Source organism: Tamandua tetradactyla, chromosome 10 (assembly GCF_023851605.1).
Source record: "Tamandua tetradactyla isolate mTamTet1 chromosome 10, mTamTet1.pri, whole genome shotgun sequence".
Taxonomy (NCBI): Eukaryota; Metazoa; Chordata; class Mammalia; order Pilosa; family Myrmecophagidae; genus Tamandua; species Tamandua tetradactyla.
The window spans coordinates 69,210,926-69,226,658 of NC_135336.1; the positions used below are offsets into that span (position 1 = coordinate 69,210,926).

Genomic DNA, 15,733 nt, shown 5'->3' on the forward strand with positions numbered 1-15,733 from the left:
ATTGACACAATAAATGTAGTCAATTTGGAAGACTCACAAAGTAAGTTTTCGAGGACATCATTGTCTACTAATACCAGTTTAACTATAGCCTAAATTTACCACATCACCTAGGGAAGGAGGGTGACGATTTTTTATGTAGAGAACTCCTAAACTTTTATTAGCACCATTCAAAACTTATTATCAGTTGTTCATCTATAAACTGACAGGTCAGGTAAAGTTTTAAAGCAAGTTTTCAGTGCTGTGTTTACAGTTCCTTCTTTTAAAATACTTGAAATCTATGGTATCAAAGCATGTTAAATAATTATACCTTGGTAGGTGCAGGATGTTAACATATATAAATAAATGTTTAATGGAAATAAATAAGGCTTACCCTGGCTGTGAAATGCATCTTATTATATTGTGTATAATGCCATATGCCAATGACACATGGGATTATGAACTGCAGATCAGTGGAGAGCTGATAGCTATTAGCTCTCTGTGGTCACTCTTTTGGGATGTCTCAGCTGCTGCCTTTTGAGACTAGTTTCCTTCTGTCTCTTATGTGTTCTGCAGTAGAAGCCATATCACCTGAACTCTCAAAATATTGTTTGGTTCCATCAGGATAAACTACAAGAACAGTTCATCTTTTCAAAAGTGATTTCCCAACCACTTCAATTTCATCAAATTGCTCCCAATCATTAATAGCTTCAGGCTTTTCTGGACAGTCTTGCAAAATCTTTTCAGTATTTGAGTGAAATGCAATAGCCATTTCCAACCTATGTACTCTCTCTTCAGATGCTATTGTAAATTGTTTCCATATTCAACTCAGCTGAGGAAGTGTATCCCCAGATGATCAAGAAGTACAGCACAAAGATTGGCACAACACAACTGTGGCCTGTAGCAACTATCTTCCATAGCCATAAGTACACTGTGCAACATCAACAAATTTTCTAAGCTTTTCCAGTAAAACTTTTGTGTCTTGAGCCTCATCACCCAATCTGATGTGAATCTTAAGCAGAGCATCAAGAAGTTCACTTAGTCATTCTACCGCCTGGGCAGCATCTTCTTCATATTTAAACAACTACAACATCTGGAGCATTGTTAACACTTTGCACGTCTACATTGTCTCGACATCTTTGTTTCCTAGGCTGCATATCTTCCATCACTCCTTACATGTGGTCCATGTTTTTCTTTATTTTAATGGCTGCATTCTTTTCATAGGCCCAGATTGCCTGGTTGGAGATCTGATCCAGAAGACTTTGGTCTTTTTCATGTAAACTTTGCAATCCTACATCAACAATTTCTACCTTCTCTTCAAGTAGTTTTAAAGTTTGCTGAATTGTTGCTCCATCAGCTGGTGCTATCTCTATGCAAAATATCCATAATAAGCCATCCAACTGCTGAGACAAATCTTGAGCAACACCATGAAATTCAAGAGCTGCTTGTAAGAAATTTTGCCTAAATCCCAGCTGACTGGCCTGTTGATAACAAACATCACTCAGCTGTTGCTGCAGTGACTTCAGTTCCACAAATTCTTCCTCATCCCCGGCATTCAAGAATGCTGCAGTTTGTTGATTAAGATCCACATATCCTGCAAAACTATGCTGGCTTTCAATACCTTCATGCTTCTGTTTGAGGGCCTGGGAAGCCCTAATGGAGTCTCCTACCCCCCACCGGGCTCTTCGTTGTTCTGATCCAGGTCCTTCAAGCCAATTCACAACCTGCATTACCTTCTGTTGAATCTCTTCTAACTTTACTGCATTGCCTACAAACTTCCTGGTAGTGGGTATGTTGCTTTCAGAGTGTATCCGGTAATTTCATAATCTGTGGCTGTGCAAGCAGTTTATCATCAATAGGAGACCATGAGTTCCCTCCATCTGAGCCATTAAATAGACACTGTTGTAATTCCAATAGCAAATCATGTCCTGTTTGAAGAACTGTTTCAGGATCAACTGATGAACAACAGTTTAGATCTACAGACCTTTCTTTCTCTTTCAGATATCTTTACCACTTCCATTCTTATTTTTTTTTTATTAATTAACGGAAAAAAGAAATTAACCCAACATTTAGAAATCATACCATTCTACATATGCAATCAGCAATTCTTAACATCATCACATAGATGCACGATCATCGTTTCTTAGTACATTTGCATCGGTTTAGAAGAACTAGCAACACAACCAAAAAAGATATAGAATGTTAATATAGAGAAAAAAATAAAAGTAATAATAATAAAAACAAAACAGAACAAAACAAAAACCTATAGCTCGGATGCAGCTTCATTCAGTGTTTTAACATGATTACTTTACAATTAGGTATTATTGTGCTGTCCATTTTTGAGTTTTTGTATCTAGTCCTGTTGCGCAGTCTGTATCCCATCAGCTCCAATTACCCATTATCTTACCCTGTTTCTAACTCTTGCTGAACTCTGTTACCAATGACATATTCCAAGTTTATTCTCGAATGTCGATTCACATCATTGGGACCATACAGTATTTGTCTTTTAGTTTTTGGCTAGACTCACTCAGCATAATGTTCTCTAGGTCCATCCATGTTATTACATGCTTCATAAGTTTATCCTGTCTTAAAGCTGCATAATATTCCATCATATGTATATACCACAGTTTGTTTAGCCACTCGTCTGTTGATGGACATTTTGGCTGTTTCCATCTCTTTGCAATTGTAAATAACGCTGCTATAAACATTGGTGTGCAAATGTCCGTTTGTGTCTTTGCCCTTCATTCCTTTGAGTAGATTCCCAGCAATGGTATTGCTGGGTCATATGGCAATTCTATATTCAGCTTTTTGAGGAACCACCAAACTGCCATCCACAGTGGTTGCACCATTTGACATTCCCACCAACAGTGGATAAGTGTGCCTCTTTCTCCGCATCCTCTCCAGCACTTGTCATTTTCTGTTTTGTTGATAATGGCCATTCTGGTGGGTGTGAGATGATATCTCATTGTGGTTTTGATTTGCATTTCTCTAATGGCCAGGGACATTGAGCATCTCTTCATGTGCCTTTTGGCCATTTGTATTTCCTCCTCTGAGAGGTGTCTATTCAAGTCTTTTTCCCATTTTGTAATTGGGTTGGCTGTCTTTTTGTTGTTGAGTTGAACAATCTCTTTATAAATTCTGGATACTAGACCTTTATCTGATATGTCATTTCCAAATATTGTTTCCCATTGTGTAGGCTGTCTTTCTACTTTCTTGATGAAGTTCTTTGATGCACAAAAGTGTTTAATTTTGAAGAGTTCCCATTTATTTATTTCCTTCTTCAGTGCTCTTGCTTTAGGTTTAAGGTCCATAAAACTGCCTCCAATTGTAAGATTCATAAGATATCTCCCTATATTTTCCTCTAACTGTTTTATGGTCTTAGACCTAATGTTTAGATCTTTGATCCATTTTGAGTTAACTTTTGTGTAGGGTGTGAGATATGGGTCTTCTTTCATTCTTTTGCATATGGATATCCAGTTCTCTAGGCACCATTTATTGAAGAGACTGTTCTGTCCCAGGTGAGTTGGCTTGACTGCCTTATCAAAGATCAAATGCCCATAGATGAGAGGGTCTACATCTGAGCACTCTATTCGATTCCATTGGTCGATATATCTATCTTTATGCCAATACCATGCTGTTTTGACCACTGTGGCTTCATAATATGCCTTAAAGTCCGGCAGCGCGAGACCTCCAGCTTCATTTTTTTTTCCTCAAGATGTTTTTAGCAATTCGGGGCACCCTGCCCTTCCAGATAAATTTGCTTATTGGTTTTTCTAATTCTGAAAAATAAGTTGTTGGGATTTTGATTGGTATTGCATTGAATCTGTAGATCAGTTTAGGTAGGATTGACATCTTAATTATATTTAGTCTTCCAATCCATAAACACGGTATGCCCTTCGATCTATTTAGGTCTTCTGTGATTTTTTTTAGCGGTTCTTTGTAGTTTTCTTTATATAGGTTTTTTGTCTCTTTAGTTAAATTTATTCCTAGGTATTTTATTCTTTTAGTTGCAATTGTAAATGGGATTCGTTTCTTGATTTCCCCCTCTGCTTGTTCATTGCTAGTGTATAGAAATGCTACAGATTTTTGAATGTTGATCTTGTAACCTGCTACTTTGCTGTACTCATTTATTAGCTCTAGTAGTTTTGTTGTGGATTTTTCCTGGTTTTCGACGTATAGTATCATATCGTCTGCAAACAGTGATAGTTTTACTTCTTCCTTTCCAATTTTGATGCCTTGTATTTCTTTTTCTTGTCTAATTGCTCTGGCTAGAACCTCCAACACAATGTTGAATAATAGTGGTGATAGTGGACATCCTTGTCTTGTTCTTGATCTTAGGGGGAAAGTTTTCAATTTTTCCCCATTGAGGATGATATTAGCTGTGGGTTTTTCATATATTCCCTCTATCATTTTAAGGAAGTTCCCTTGTATTCCTATCCTTGAAGTGTTTTCAACAGGAAAGGATGTTGAATCTTGTCGAATGCCTTCTCTGCATCAATTGAGATGATCATGTGATTTTTCTGCTTTGATTTGTTGATATGGTGTATTACATTAATTGATTTTCTTATGTTGAACCATCCTTGCATACCTGGATGAATCCTACTTGGTCATGATGTATAATTCTTTTAATGTGTTGTTGGATACGATTTGCTAGAATTTTATTGAGGATTTTTGCATCTATATTCATTAGAGAGATTGGCCTGTAGTTTTCTTTTTTTGTAATATCTTTGCCTGGTTTTGGTATGAGGGTGATGTTGGCTTCATAGAATGAATTAGGTAGTTTTCCCTCCGCTTCGATTTTTTTGAAGAGTTTGAGGAGAGTTGGTACTAATTCTTTCTGGAATGTTTGATAGAATTCACATGTGAAGCCGTCTGGTCCTGGACTTTTCTTTTTAGGAAGCTTTTGAATGACTAATTCAATTTCTTTAGTTGTGATTGGTTTGTTGAGGTCATCTATGTCTTCTTGAGTCAAAGTTGATTGTTCATGTCTTTCCAGGAACCCGTCCATTTCCTCTAAATTGTTGTATTTATTAGCGTAAAGTTGTTCATAGTATCGTGTTATTACCTCCTTTATTTCTGTGAGGTCAGTAGTTTTGTCTCCTCTTCCATTTCTGATCTTATTTATTTGCATCCTCTCTCTTCTTCTTTTTGTCAATCTTGCTAAGGGCCCATCAATCTTATTGATTTTCTCATAGAACCAACTTCTGATCTTATTGATTTTCTCTATTGTTTTCATGTTTTCAATTTCATTTATTTCTGCTCTAATCTTTGTTATTTCTTTCCTTTTGCTTGCTTTGGGGTTAGTTTGCTGTTCTTTCTCCAGTTCTTCCAAGTGGACAGTTGGTTCCTGAATTTTTGCCTTTTCTTCTTTTCTGATATAGGCATTTAGGGCAATAAATTTCCCTCTTAGCACTGCCTTTGCTGCATCCCATAGGTTTTGATATGTTGTGTTTTCGTTTTCATTCGCCTCGAGATATTTACTAATTTCTCTAGCAATTTCTTCTTTGACCCACTCGTTGTTTAAGAGTGTGTTGTTGAGCCTCCACGTATTTGTGAATTTTCTGGCACTCCGCCTATTATTGATTTCCAACTTCATTCCTTTATGATCCGAGAAAGTGTTGTGTATGATTTCAATCTTTTTAAATTTGTTAAGACTTGCTTTGTGACCCAGCATATGGTCTATCTTTGAGAATGATCCATGAGCACTTGAGAAAAAGGTGTATCCTGCTGTTGTGGGATGTAATGTCCTATAAATGTCTGTTAAGTCTTGCTCATTTATAGTAATATTCAGATTCTCTATTTCTTTATTGATCCTCTGTCTAGATGTTGTGTCCATTGATGAGAGTGGTGAATTGAAGTCTCCAACTATTATGGTATATGAGTCTATTTCCCTTTTCAGTGTTTGCAGTGTATTCCTCACGTATTTTGGGGCATTCTGGTTCGGGGCGTAAGTATTTATGATTGTTATGTCTTCTTGTTTAATTGTTCCTTTTATTAGTAGATAGTGTCCTTCTTTGTCTCTTTTAACTGTTTTACATTTGAAGTCTAATTTGTTGGATATTAGTATAGCCACTCCTGCTCTTTCCTTGTTGTTATTTGCATGAAATATCTTTTCCCAACCTTTCACTTTCAACCTGTGTTTATCTTTGGGTCTAAGATGTGTTTCCTGTAGACAGCATATAGAAGGATCCTGTTTTTTAATCCATTCTGCCAATCTATGTCTTTTGATTGGGGAATTCAGTACATTGACATTTAGTGTTATTACTGTTTGGATAATATTTTCCTCTAACATTTTGCCTTTTGTATTATATATATCATATCTGATTTTCCTTCTTTCTACACTCTTCTCCATACCTCTCTCTTCTGTCTTTTTGTATCTGACTCTAGTGCTCCCTTTAGTATTTCTTGCAGAGCTGGTCTCTTGGTCACAAATTCTCTCAGTGACTTTTTGTCTGAGAATGTTTTAATTTCTCCCTCATTTTTGAAGGATATTTTTGCTGGAAATAGGAGTCTTGGTTGGCAGTTTTTCTCTTTTAGTAATTTAAATATGTCATCCCACTGTCTCTAGCTTCCATGGTTTTTGCTGAGAAATCTACACATAGCCTTATTCGGTTTCCCTTGTATGTGATGGATTGTTTTTCTCTTGCTGCTTTCAAGATCCTCTCTTTCTCTTTGACCTCTGACATTCTAACTAGTAAGTGTCTTGGAGAATGCCTATTTGGGTCTAATCTCTTTGGGGTGTGCTGCACTTCTTGGATCTGTAATTTTAGGTTTTCATAAGAGTTGGGAAATTTTCAGTGATAATTTCTTCCATTAGTTTTTCTCCTCCTTTTCCCTTCTCTTCTCCTTCTGGGACACCCACAAAACGTATATTTGTGCGCTTCATATTGTCCTTGAGTTCCCTGATCCCCTGTTCAAATTTTTCCATTCTTTTCCTGATAGTTTCTGTTTTTTTTGGAATTCAGATGTTCCATCCTCCAAATCGCTAATTCTATCTTCTGTCTCTTTAAATATATCATTGTAGGTATCCATTGTTTTTTCCATCTTTTCTACTTTATCCTTCACTTCCATAAGTTCTGTAATTTTTTTTTCAGTTTTTCTATTTCTTCTTTTTGTTCAGCCCATGTCTTCTTCATGTCCTCCCTCAATTTATCGATTTCATTTTTGAAGAGGTTTTCCATTTCTGTTCGTATGTTCAGCATTAGTTGTCTCAGCTCTTATATCTCATTGGAACTATTGGTTTGTTCCTTTGACAGGGCCATATTCTTAATCTTCTGAGCGTGGACCGTTATCTTCTGCTGCTGGCATCTGGGCATTTAGTCAGATTTCCCTGGGTGTCGGACCCAACAAGGTTGTATGATTTTTCTGTGAAATCTCTGGGTTCTGTTTTTCTTATCCTGCCCAGTAGGTGGCGCTCGTGGCACACGTTTGTCTCACATGTTTGGAAGGGATCCCCCTGGTCACTGATCTCCGCGGCCTGGGGATTTCCGATCCAATTCTCTCAGTTGCTTCAGGGGGCCGTGCGTGGTGGGGGCGTCAGCTGCCGCGGCTTGAGGGGACCCTGTGGCTCCTTTATTAATTCCCCTATTGGTGTTTGGTTGGACCCAGTCCCTGCCACTGTCGGAAATTCCCTCCTCTCCCTGGAGGGGTGTCAGTCGCAGGCCGCAGCGGGCCCTGGGAATTCGCCACCGGACCAGGAAGTCGCCCGTGGGGGAGGGCCACCGCGGCTTGGATAGCCCTCTGATCCGAGACTCGTAGCCGGACCAGGAAGCCGCCTGCAAAAGAGGGGCGCCGGCCAGCTCGGCTTGGGAAACTTGCCTCTCCGAGACTCTCAGCCAGCCTGGGAAGGAGGGAGGGAGGAGCTCCGGCCACCACAGCTGCCGCTGATCGGGAAATCGCGTGCAGCTCGGGGATCTCACCGCAGCCGAGTCTCGCAGTCAGACTAGCCAGTCCAGACTGGGGTACGCTGTGTGTCCATTCCCTGCTGTGGCCCCGGGAGCTGTTCTGCACTGTTTCTGTTCACCTAGTAGTTGCTCTGGAGGAGGAACTAAGACACACGTACCTTACTAAGCTGCCATCTTCTCCATTCTTAATTAAGGCAATTTCACTTAATAATTACGCAGATTTCTTTGTAAAGTTCTCAAAAAACCTCTTATTTAACAAGTCCATGCGATCATAGGTAAGAGTCCTGTGCTGGTTTGAAAGTATTATGTACCCTAGAAAAGCCATGTTTTAACCCTGATCCAATCTTTTGGGAGCATCCTTTTCTTTTAATCCTGATTCAATACAGTAGGTTGGAAAATTGATTAGATTATCTCCATTGAGATGTGGCATGCCCAGTTTTGGGTTTGACATATTGATTTGACAGAGATGTGACCCTGGCCATTCCAAGTGGGTCTTGATTAGTTTACTGGAATCCTTTAAAAAACAGGAAATATTTTGGAATGAATAAGAAATGACAGAAGCCTCAGAGACCACAGAGAGAGCAGATGTAGATACTTGGAGAACATTTGCTTCAGCATCTACAAGATCTAGATGCTTGGATGTTGGAGATGCTTGGAACCCAGCAGATATCACCATGAGATGTTGAGCAAGCCAGAACCTGGAGAGAACCAGAGAAGTAAAGAGATGAAAGTAAGCCCTAGAGAAGCATAATGAGGAACCCCCACAGGAACAGAGACTAAAAACAATGGAGCCTAGGAGCAAGGGACCAGCAGATGCCGGCCACATGACTTAGCCAACAGAGCTGTTCCTGACCCCTTGGCCTTTCTTGAATGAAGGTAACCTCCTGTTGGCACCTTAATTTGGACACTTGAACTTCTTTAGAACTGTAAACTTCTAATTTATTAAATCCCTTTTTAAAAAGCCATTTCATTTCTGGTATATCTCATTCCAGCAGCTTGCAACTCCTACCAAAATCTTCTAAGTGGCAGGGTTCTATCTAACGAGTTAACTTATTGGTAGACACTAAAATATCTTCAAAGCCAAGTCTATCATTTACTTCCCAAAATAAAAGTGTTACCTTCTTATTCCAGAATTCATCTGGCCTCACTACACAAACAACAGATACCTCAGCTAGAACACCATTCTGAAGCATTAAGGCTACTGTTTTTGCCACATTCTATTGTGATTTTCTGCCATCCACCATCACAGTAAGTCCTCTGTCTTACACTTTTCACTTGGAATGCTGAGACAGTCTAGGGTGACACTGAGTTCATTCATATTATTCTATTCAAGGCACAACGTAATCTTCAAAATGAAGCTACTTCGTCTGTCCTTACCTCCTGAAAGGAAAGCTAGTTTTATCTTCAAAGTGGGTAACATTACTGAGCCTTCCATTGTACTCCAGTAAACTTCCTCACTTCTGGCTGGTGCTGGAGGCCAGTGGCTCCCGTGAACTGAAGAGGAGAACATGCCTTCTTGATATAGTTTTGGAGATGTGCTGATTTTAAAAGAAGCAAAACAATGAAATGTTGAGTAAGGAAGAGAAATTCAGCATTATTTCAAGTTTGTCAGAGTGATCTTGTTTTTGATTATATGTCAAGAAATATACTCCAGGGTTTGGAGTATGGAAATTTACATAGACAAAGAAAGCTTGTGATTCATTTTGCAGCAGAATTGGGTGTTGGGTTATGATTGTTCCTTATATCCATTTCTCAGTCACCCCCTTGTCCTCCCTATTGTATTGAAGTATAATTACGCATGATAAATGAACAGATCTTAGACATACCATTTTATGAGTTTTGACAAAGGTATATGTTCATTTAATAAACACCCCCATGAAAATACAAAATATTTCTATCACTCTCGGATAGTCTCTTAAGCTGTCCATTTCCCTCCATGCTCTCAATGTTGAGAGTGGGGCCGTCAAGGACAACCACTGTTCTGATTTGTATGTCTACTGATCTATCTTCACTGTTTCTGAACATCATATAAAATGAAAATATTAGGTATGAATGCATTTAAAAATAAATGTAAGACTATCTCCCCAAAGCAGACTGGGTAAATTTCCGGAAGAGATGGACCCTATATACAAGGTAAGGCTTGAAAAAGCGAATGTAGTACAAATGGACAAAAACCGTATGTTTCAAATTTTCTGACACAGAGATACTTGGATGAAATGCTTGGCAGATGTTTGCATGCATTTTGTGGAATATATCATACATAAATATACACAAGTGTGTATAAAATTTAACAATGGGTGATTAAATAGTCCTCAGATTCTTACCAATTAGAATAATGAACAGAAAACTGCCAGTATATTAAACAGTCACTGTGTGCCTCTTTATATCTCACTGTCATTCTTATCTACCAGAAGTAACCATTATCTAGAATTTGGATTCATGATTCATTTGTTTTTCTATGTTATTCTAATAATTTCTATGTAATTCTAATAATTCTAAAATATATTATTTCATTTTTACCTGTTTCTGAACAATGTATAAATGACTATATTCCTCTGGATATATGGGGGTCTATATAATATGGCTACAACATTTTCTTTGGGATAATTCTTGTGTCATTTCCTATTAAGCTATTTATATCTTTATATTTTAGAACTGTACTGTAAACCACATATAGTCAGAATTATTTTATTTTATTATTTTACTTTTACTGGTTTGAAATGTCTGCTTCTTTTCCCTGCAGAGGTGAGACCACTTGCACTTATTGTGATTACTAATATATTTTTAGTTATTCTTAACATTTTCTTATGTTCTTTAAATTAGTCCTGATTTTTTTTCCGGTTTGGTTATTTTTTTCCTCCCTTTATCATCTACTTTTGGATCAATTGAGGTTTTAGTTTCTCCCTCACTCCCTCTTTATTTCTTTTCTTTTAATTAGAGATGCTGCGGGTTTATAGAAAATTCAAGCATAAAATATAGGATTTCCATATACAAGCCTATTATTAACAGCTTGCATGGGTATCTTTCTTACAACTGGTGAAAGCATGTTTTTATAAACCCTGGCATGTATTTTCTAACCTATAATCAAAAGAAAGATCACTCTGACAAACCCAAACTAATGCTGAATTTCTCTTCCTTACTCAATACTTCATTTTATTATTTCTTTAAAAACCAGCATATCCAATATAATTTTTTTTTCTTACAACTGGTGAAAGCGTATTTTAATATTATACTACTAACCACAGTTAATTCATTAGCTCAGGGTTCACTGTTTTATGCTGGGAAGTTCCATAATTTTTTTTTTTTTTACTTTTATTTTAGTAACATACATACAACCTAAAATTTCCCCTTTTAACAACATTCAAATACATAACTCAGGGCTGTTAATTAAGTTCAAAATATTGTGCCACATTATCACCATCCATTACCAAACCTCTTCCATAATCCCTAATAGAAACTTTGCATATTTGAAGCCTTAAATCCCTGTTCCCTATTCCTACTCCATCACCAGGTAACCTATATTCTAGATTCTGATTCAATGGGTTTGCTTATTCTAATTATTTCATATCAGTGAGATGATCTAATATTTGAATTTTTGTGTCTGTCTTATTTCATTCAACATGATGTCTTCAGTGTTCATGTACACTGTCACATGTATCAGAACTTCCTTTTCATGGCTGAATAATATTCCATTGCATATATATACCAAAATTTATTTATTCATATATTCTGGGTAACAAACATTTATCGGTGGTTTTCAAATATTTTCTCAGATTTCATAAGTTATCATTTTACTTTCATTACATTTTACTTTGATGTATAGAAGTTTTTCATTTTGATGAGACTCCATTTATCTATTTTTTCCTATTGTTGCTTGTGCTTAGGCTATAAAGTTAAGGACCATTGCTTACCACAAAGTTGTGAAGATGCTTCTTTATATATTCTTCTAGGAGTTTTATATTTCTGACTCATATTTAGGTCTTTGATCCATTTTGAGTTGTTTTATTTGTGTAAGGTGTGAGGTAGGGGTCCACCATCATTCTTTACCATATGAATATCCAGTTTTCCCAGCACAATATGTTGAAAAAATTATTCTTTCCCATTCGAGTGTTCTTTATCCCCTTGTCAAAAATTAGTTGGCCATTAAAATAGATATTTTCTAGCCTAATTTATTTCTGAAGTCTTAATTAGTTTCCATTGGCTCATATATCTGTCCTTATGCCAGGAAAATGCTGGTTTTATTACTGTGGCTTTGCAATAAATTTTAAGTCAAGAAGTATGAGTCCTCCAACTTCACTCTACTTCAAAATAACTTTGGCTATTTGGAGTTTCTTTACCTTCCTATATAAATTTGATGATTGACTCTTCCGTTCCTGCAAAGAAAGTTGTTGGAATTTTGATTTGCATTGTATTGAATCTGTGAATCACTTTGAGTAGATTGGCATTGTAATAATAATAGTTTTCCAATCCAGGAATATAGAATGTCCTTCCATTTATGTAGGTCTTCTTTCATTTCTTTTAGCAATATTTTGAAGTTTCCCATGTACAAATACTTTATATCCTTGCTTAAAAGTATTCATATATATTTGATTCTTTTAGTTGCTATCAGAAATGGATATTTCTTGATTTCTTCTTCTGATTGTTCATTACTAATATTTAGAAACACTACTGAATTTTGTATGTTGATATTGTTCTCTGCTGCTTTGCTAAATTCATTTATTAGCTCTCGGTTCTTTCTTGTGGGTATTTTGGGATTTTCTGTAATAGGAGCATGTCATCTGCAAATAGGTAAAGTTCTACTTCTTCCTTTCCAATTTTGATGTCTTTTATTTAATTTTGATGTCCAATTTTTATTTCTTTCTTAATTGTTCTGGATTGAGCTTCCAGTGCAGAGCTAAATGACACTGGTGGCAGTGAGCATCTTTGTCTTGTCCTGATCTTAGAGGGAAAGCTTTCATTCTTTCACCATTAAGTTTGATATTAGCTGTGGGTTTTTCGTATATGACCTTTATTATGCTGAGAAAGTTTCCTTCTATTCCTAGTTTTCTAACTGTTTTGTTATAAAGAAGGGGTGCTGGATTTTTGTCAAATGCTTTTCTGCATCAATTGAGATGATCAGTTTTCTTCCTTCATTCTGCTACTATGATGCATCACGTTAATTGACTTTCTCATTTTGATCTACCCTTTCATAATTTGGGTAAATACCACTTGATCGTGGTATATAATTCTTTTAATGTGCTCTTGGATTCAGTTTGCTAGTATTTTGTTGATGATTTTTGCATCTATATTCATTGATCTGTAATTACATTGATCTGTAATTTACTTTTCTTGTGGGATTTTTATCTGGTTTTGGTATTTAATTCTTTTTGGAATGTTTAGTAAAATTCCCTGTAAAGCATTTGGTCCTGGGCTTTTCTTTTTGGAGAGGTATTTGAGTAGTATTCAATCTCTTTATTAGTTATTGATTTGCTAAGATATATTTCTTCTTGAGTCAGTGTAGGTAGTTTGTGAGTTTCCAGAAATTTACTCATTTCATCTAAGTTATCTAATTTGTTGGTGTGCAGTTTTTCATAGTATCCTGTTATAGTCTTTTGTATTTATTTTTTCTTTTCTCATGGGCAAGCAGGGAAATGAAACTGGGTCTCCGACATGGCAGGAGAGAACTCTGCCTGCTGAGCCACCATGGCCCTCTTTTTACTTTCAACCTACTTATGTATTTGAATTTAAGTATGTAAATTGTAAACAGCATATAGTTGAATTTTTATCCATTCTGCCAATCTCAGCTTTTTGACTGTACCATTTAATCCATTTACATTTAAAGATACCACAGGTAATAAAAGACTTACTTTGCCATTTTGCCATTTCATCTTTGTAAGCCTTAGACCTTTTTGCCCCTCAAATCTTCCATTAATGCCCACTTTCATGTTTATTTGTGTTTTTGTGTTGTACCATACCATACCTTGTCACTTCTATTTGGATATATTTTCTTGCGTTTACAAATGGAATTAATATTGAACATTTTAAATATATATCAGTTATATTAATTATATTTGATTTGATGCCAACTTGATTCCCATAGGGTACATACAACATTCCTGTAGCCTTCCATCCCCCACCTTTTCTTGCTCTTGTTTTTGTAAGTCCAAAGCCACAGATTTATCATTACTTTTTATGCATTTGGATCAAGCCCCTGTAGGAACTATGATGTGTTACCAAAAACTGCAGAACAATAGTATTGTTATTTATAATTATCCAAATGGTCACCTTTACTAGAGGTCTTTATTAAATTATGTTGCTTTGAACAATTGTCAAGTGTCCTTTCCTTTTAGTCTAAAGAACTCATTTATCATGGTTTGCAGGGGAGGTCTTGTGATAATGAACTACCTCAGCTTTTGTGTATTTGGGAACGTCTTAATCTCTCCCTCACTTTTGAAAGAAAGTCTCTGGATATAAAATTCTTGGTTGGCTATTGTTTTCTCTCATCAGTTTAAGTATTTCTACCCACTACCTTCTTGCCTCCATGGATCCTGATGAGGCATTGGCACTTAATCTAACTGGGACTCCCTTTTACATAATATGTTGCATTTCTCTTGCAGTAGTCAGTACTCTCTCCTTGCCCTGTGAATTCAACATTTGATTCAGTATGTGCTGGAACATATTTTCCTACACGTTGATACTGCTTTGTTTGCTGGGCTTCTTGGTATCCATATCAATGTCTTTGCTAAGTTTGGAAACTTTTCTGTCATTATTTCTTTGATACTTCCTTCTGCCCCTTTTCCTCTTTCTGGAATTCCCATAATACATATACTGGTACACTTCTTGTTGTCCCTCTGGTCACTTAGGAGGCTCTTTCCACTTTTTATAATTCTTTTTTCTTCTGCTCCTTAGCCTGACTCATTTTAATTGTCTTGTTTTTTTTTTTTTTTTTTTTTTTTTTATGTTTGCTAATTATGTCTGCTGCCAGTTCTAATCTGCTCTTGAAACCTTCCTGGAAAGCTTTTATTTCAGTTATTGTGTTCTTCAACTTCAGTAGTTGTGTTTGGTTCCTTTTAAAAATTTTTATCTCTTTACTAAGATTCTCATATTGTTCATTCATTGTTTTCCTGATATCCCTTTGTTCGTTCTCCAAGTTTTCCTTCATCTCCTTGAGCATATTGCAGCTAATCTTTTTAAAGACTTTGTCTAGTATGCCCATAGTCTAGTCTTCTTTGTTGATGTTTTCTTTTCTGGACATTTATCCTCTTCTTCTAGATAGGCCATCATTTCCTGTTTCTTTGTTTGTCATGTAACCTTTTGTTGCACTTTGTAAATTTTAATATTTTTAGATGTTAGCACTGAAATTTATTTCCCAAGATGCGTGTTTCTGTTTCTTGAGTCTGTGTCCAGCTAGGTTTGACAGACATTTCCTTGCATGTCAAAAGATAAGAAAACCAAATATACCTATGCAAAAGAAAAGAAAACATCTTTCACTTTCTTTGCAAATTGGCTTTGCAATGACCAGTGTTCCATTCAGGAATGTCAGTTTAAAATGAATGCAAAGTGCAGGGTACCTCCCTGTTTTTCCTGGGCCTATGCATTGTCCTGGACTTTTTCTTACTAGTGGCCTTAGGAGTTCCCCTGCTTATAGGAGTTCCAATGCTCCCTCTTACTTACCAGGAAACAGTCCTTTTCCCTCTCCCAGTTGTTTCACTGAAGGACATAAAGCAAGAACTTACAGTCTTTGCCCCAGGCTGCCCACATCAGGTGTTTCTTACACTGTTTTTGTTGTTTTAAGCTGCTTCCCAGCTGGAACAAGGTCAGCTCCCACAAAGGGAACCCTGACTGCTTTATCTAAGCTGCCCTAAGGAGGAGAA

General features: G+C 36.7%; 1 long non-coding RNA gene and 1 pseudogene across 1 annotated transcript in view; one reads left to right on the forward strand and one right to left on the reverse strand.

The window, feature by feature from the left end:
- The window catches only part of LOC143647973 (uncharacterized), an 82,174-nt gene that overhangs the window by 17,462 nt on the left and 48,979 nt on the right, over positions 1–15,733 (forward strand). The gene's annotated exons all lie outside the window — the stretch shown is intronic.
- LOC143648862 (SEC14 domain and spectrin repeat-containing protein 1 pseudogene) lies at positions 468–9,315 on the reverse strand (annotated as a pseudogene).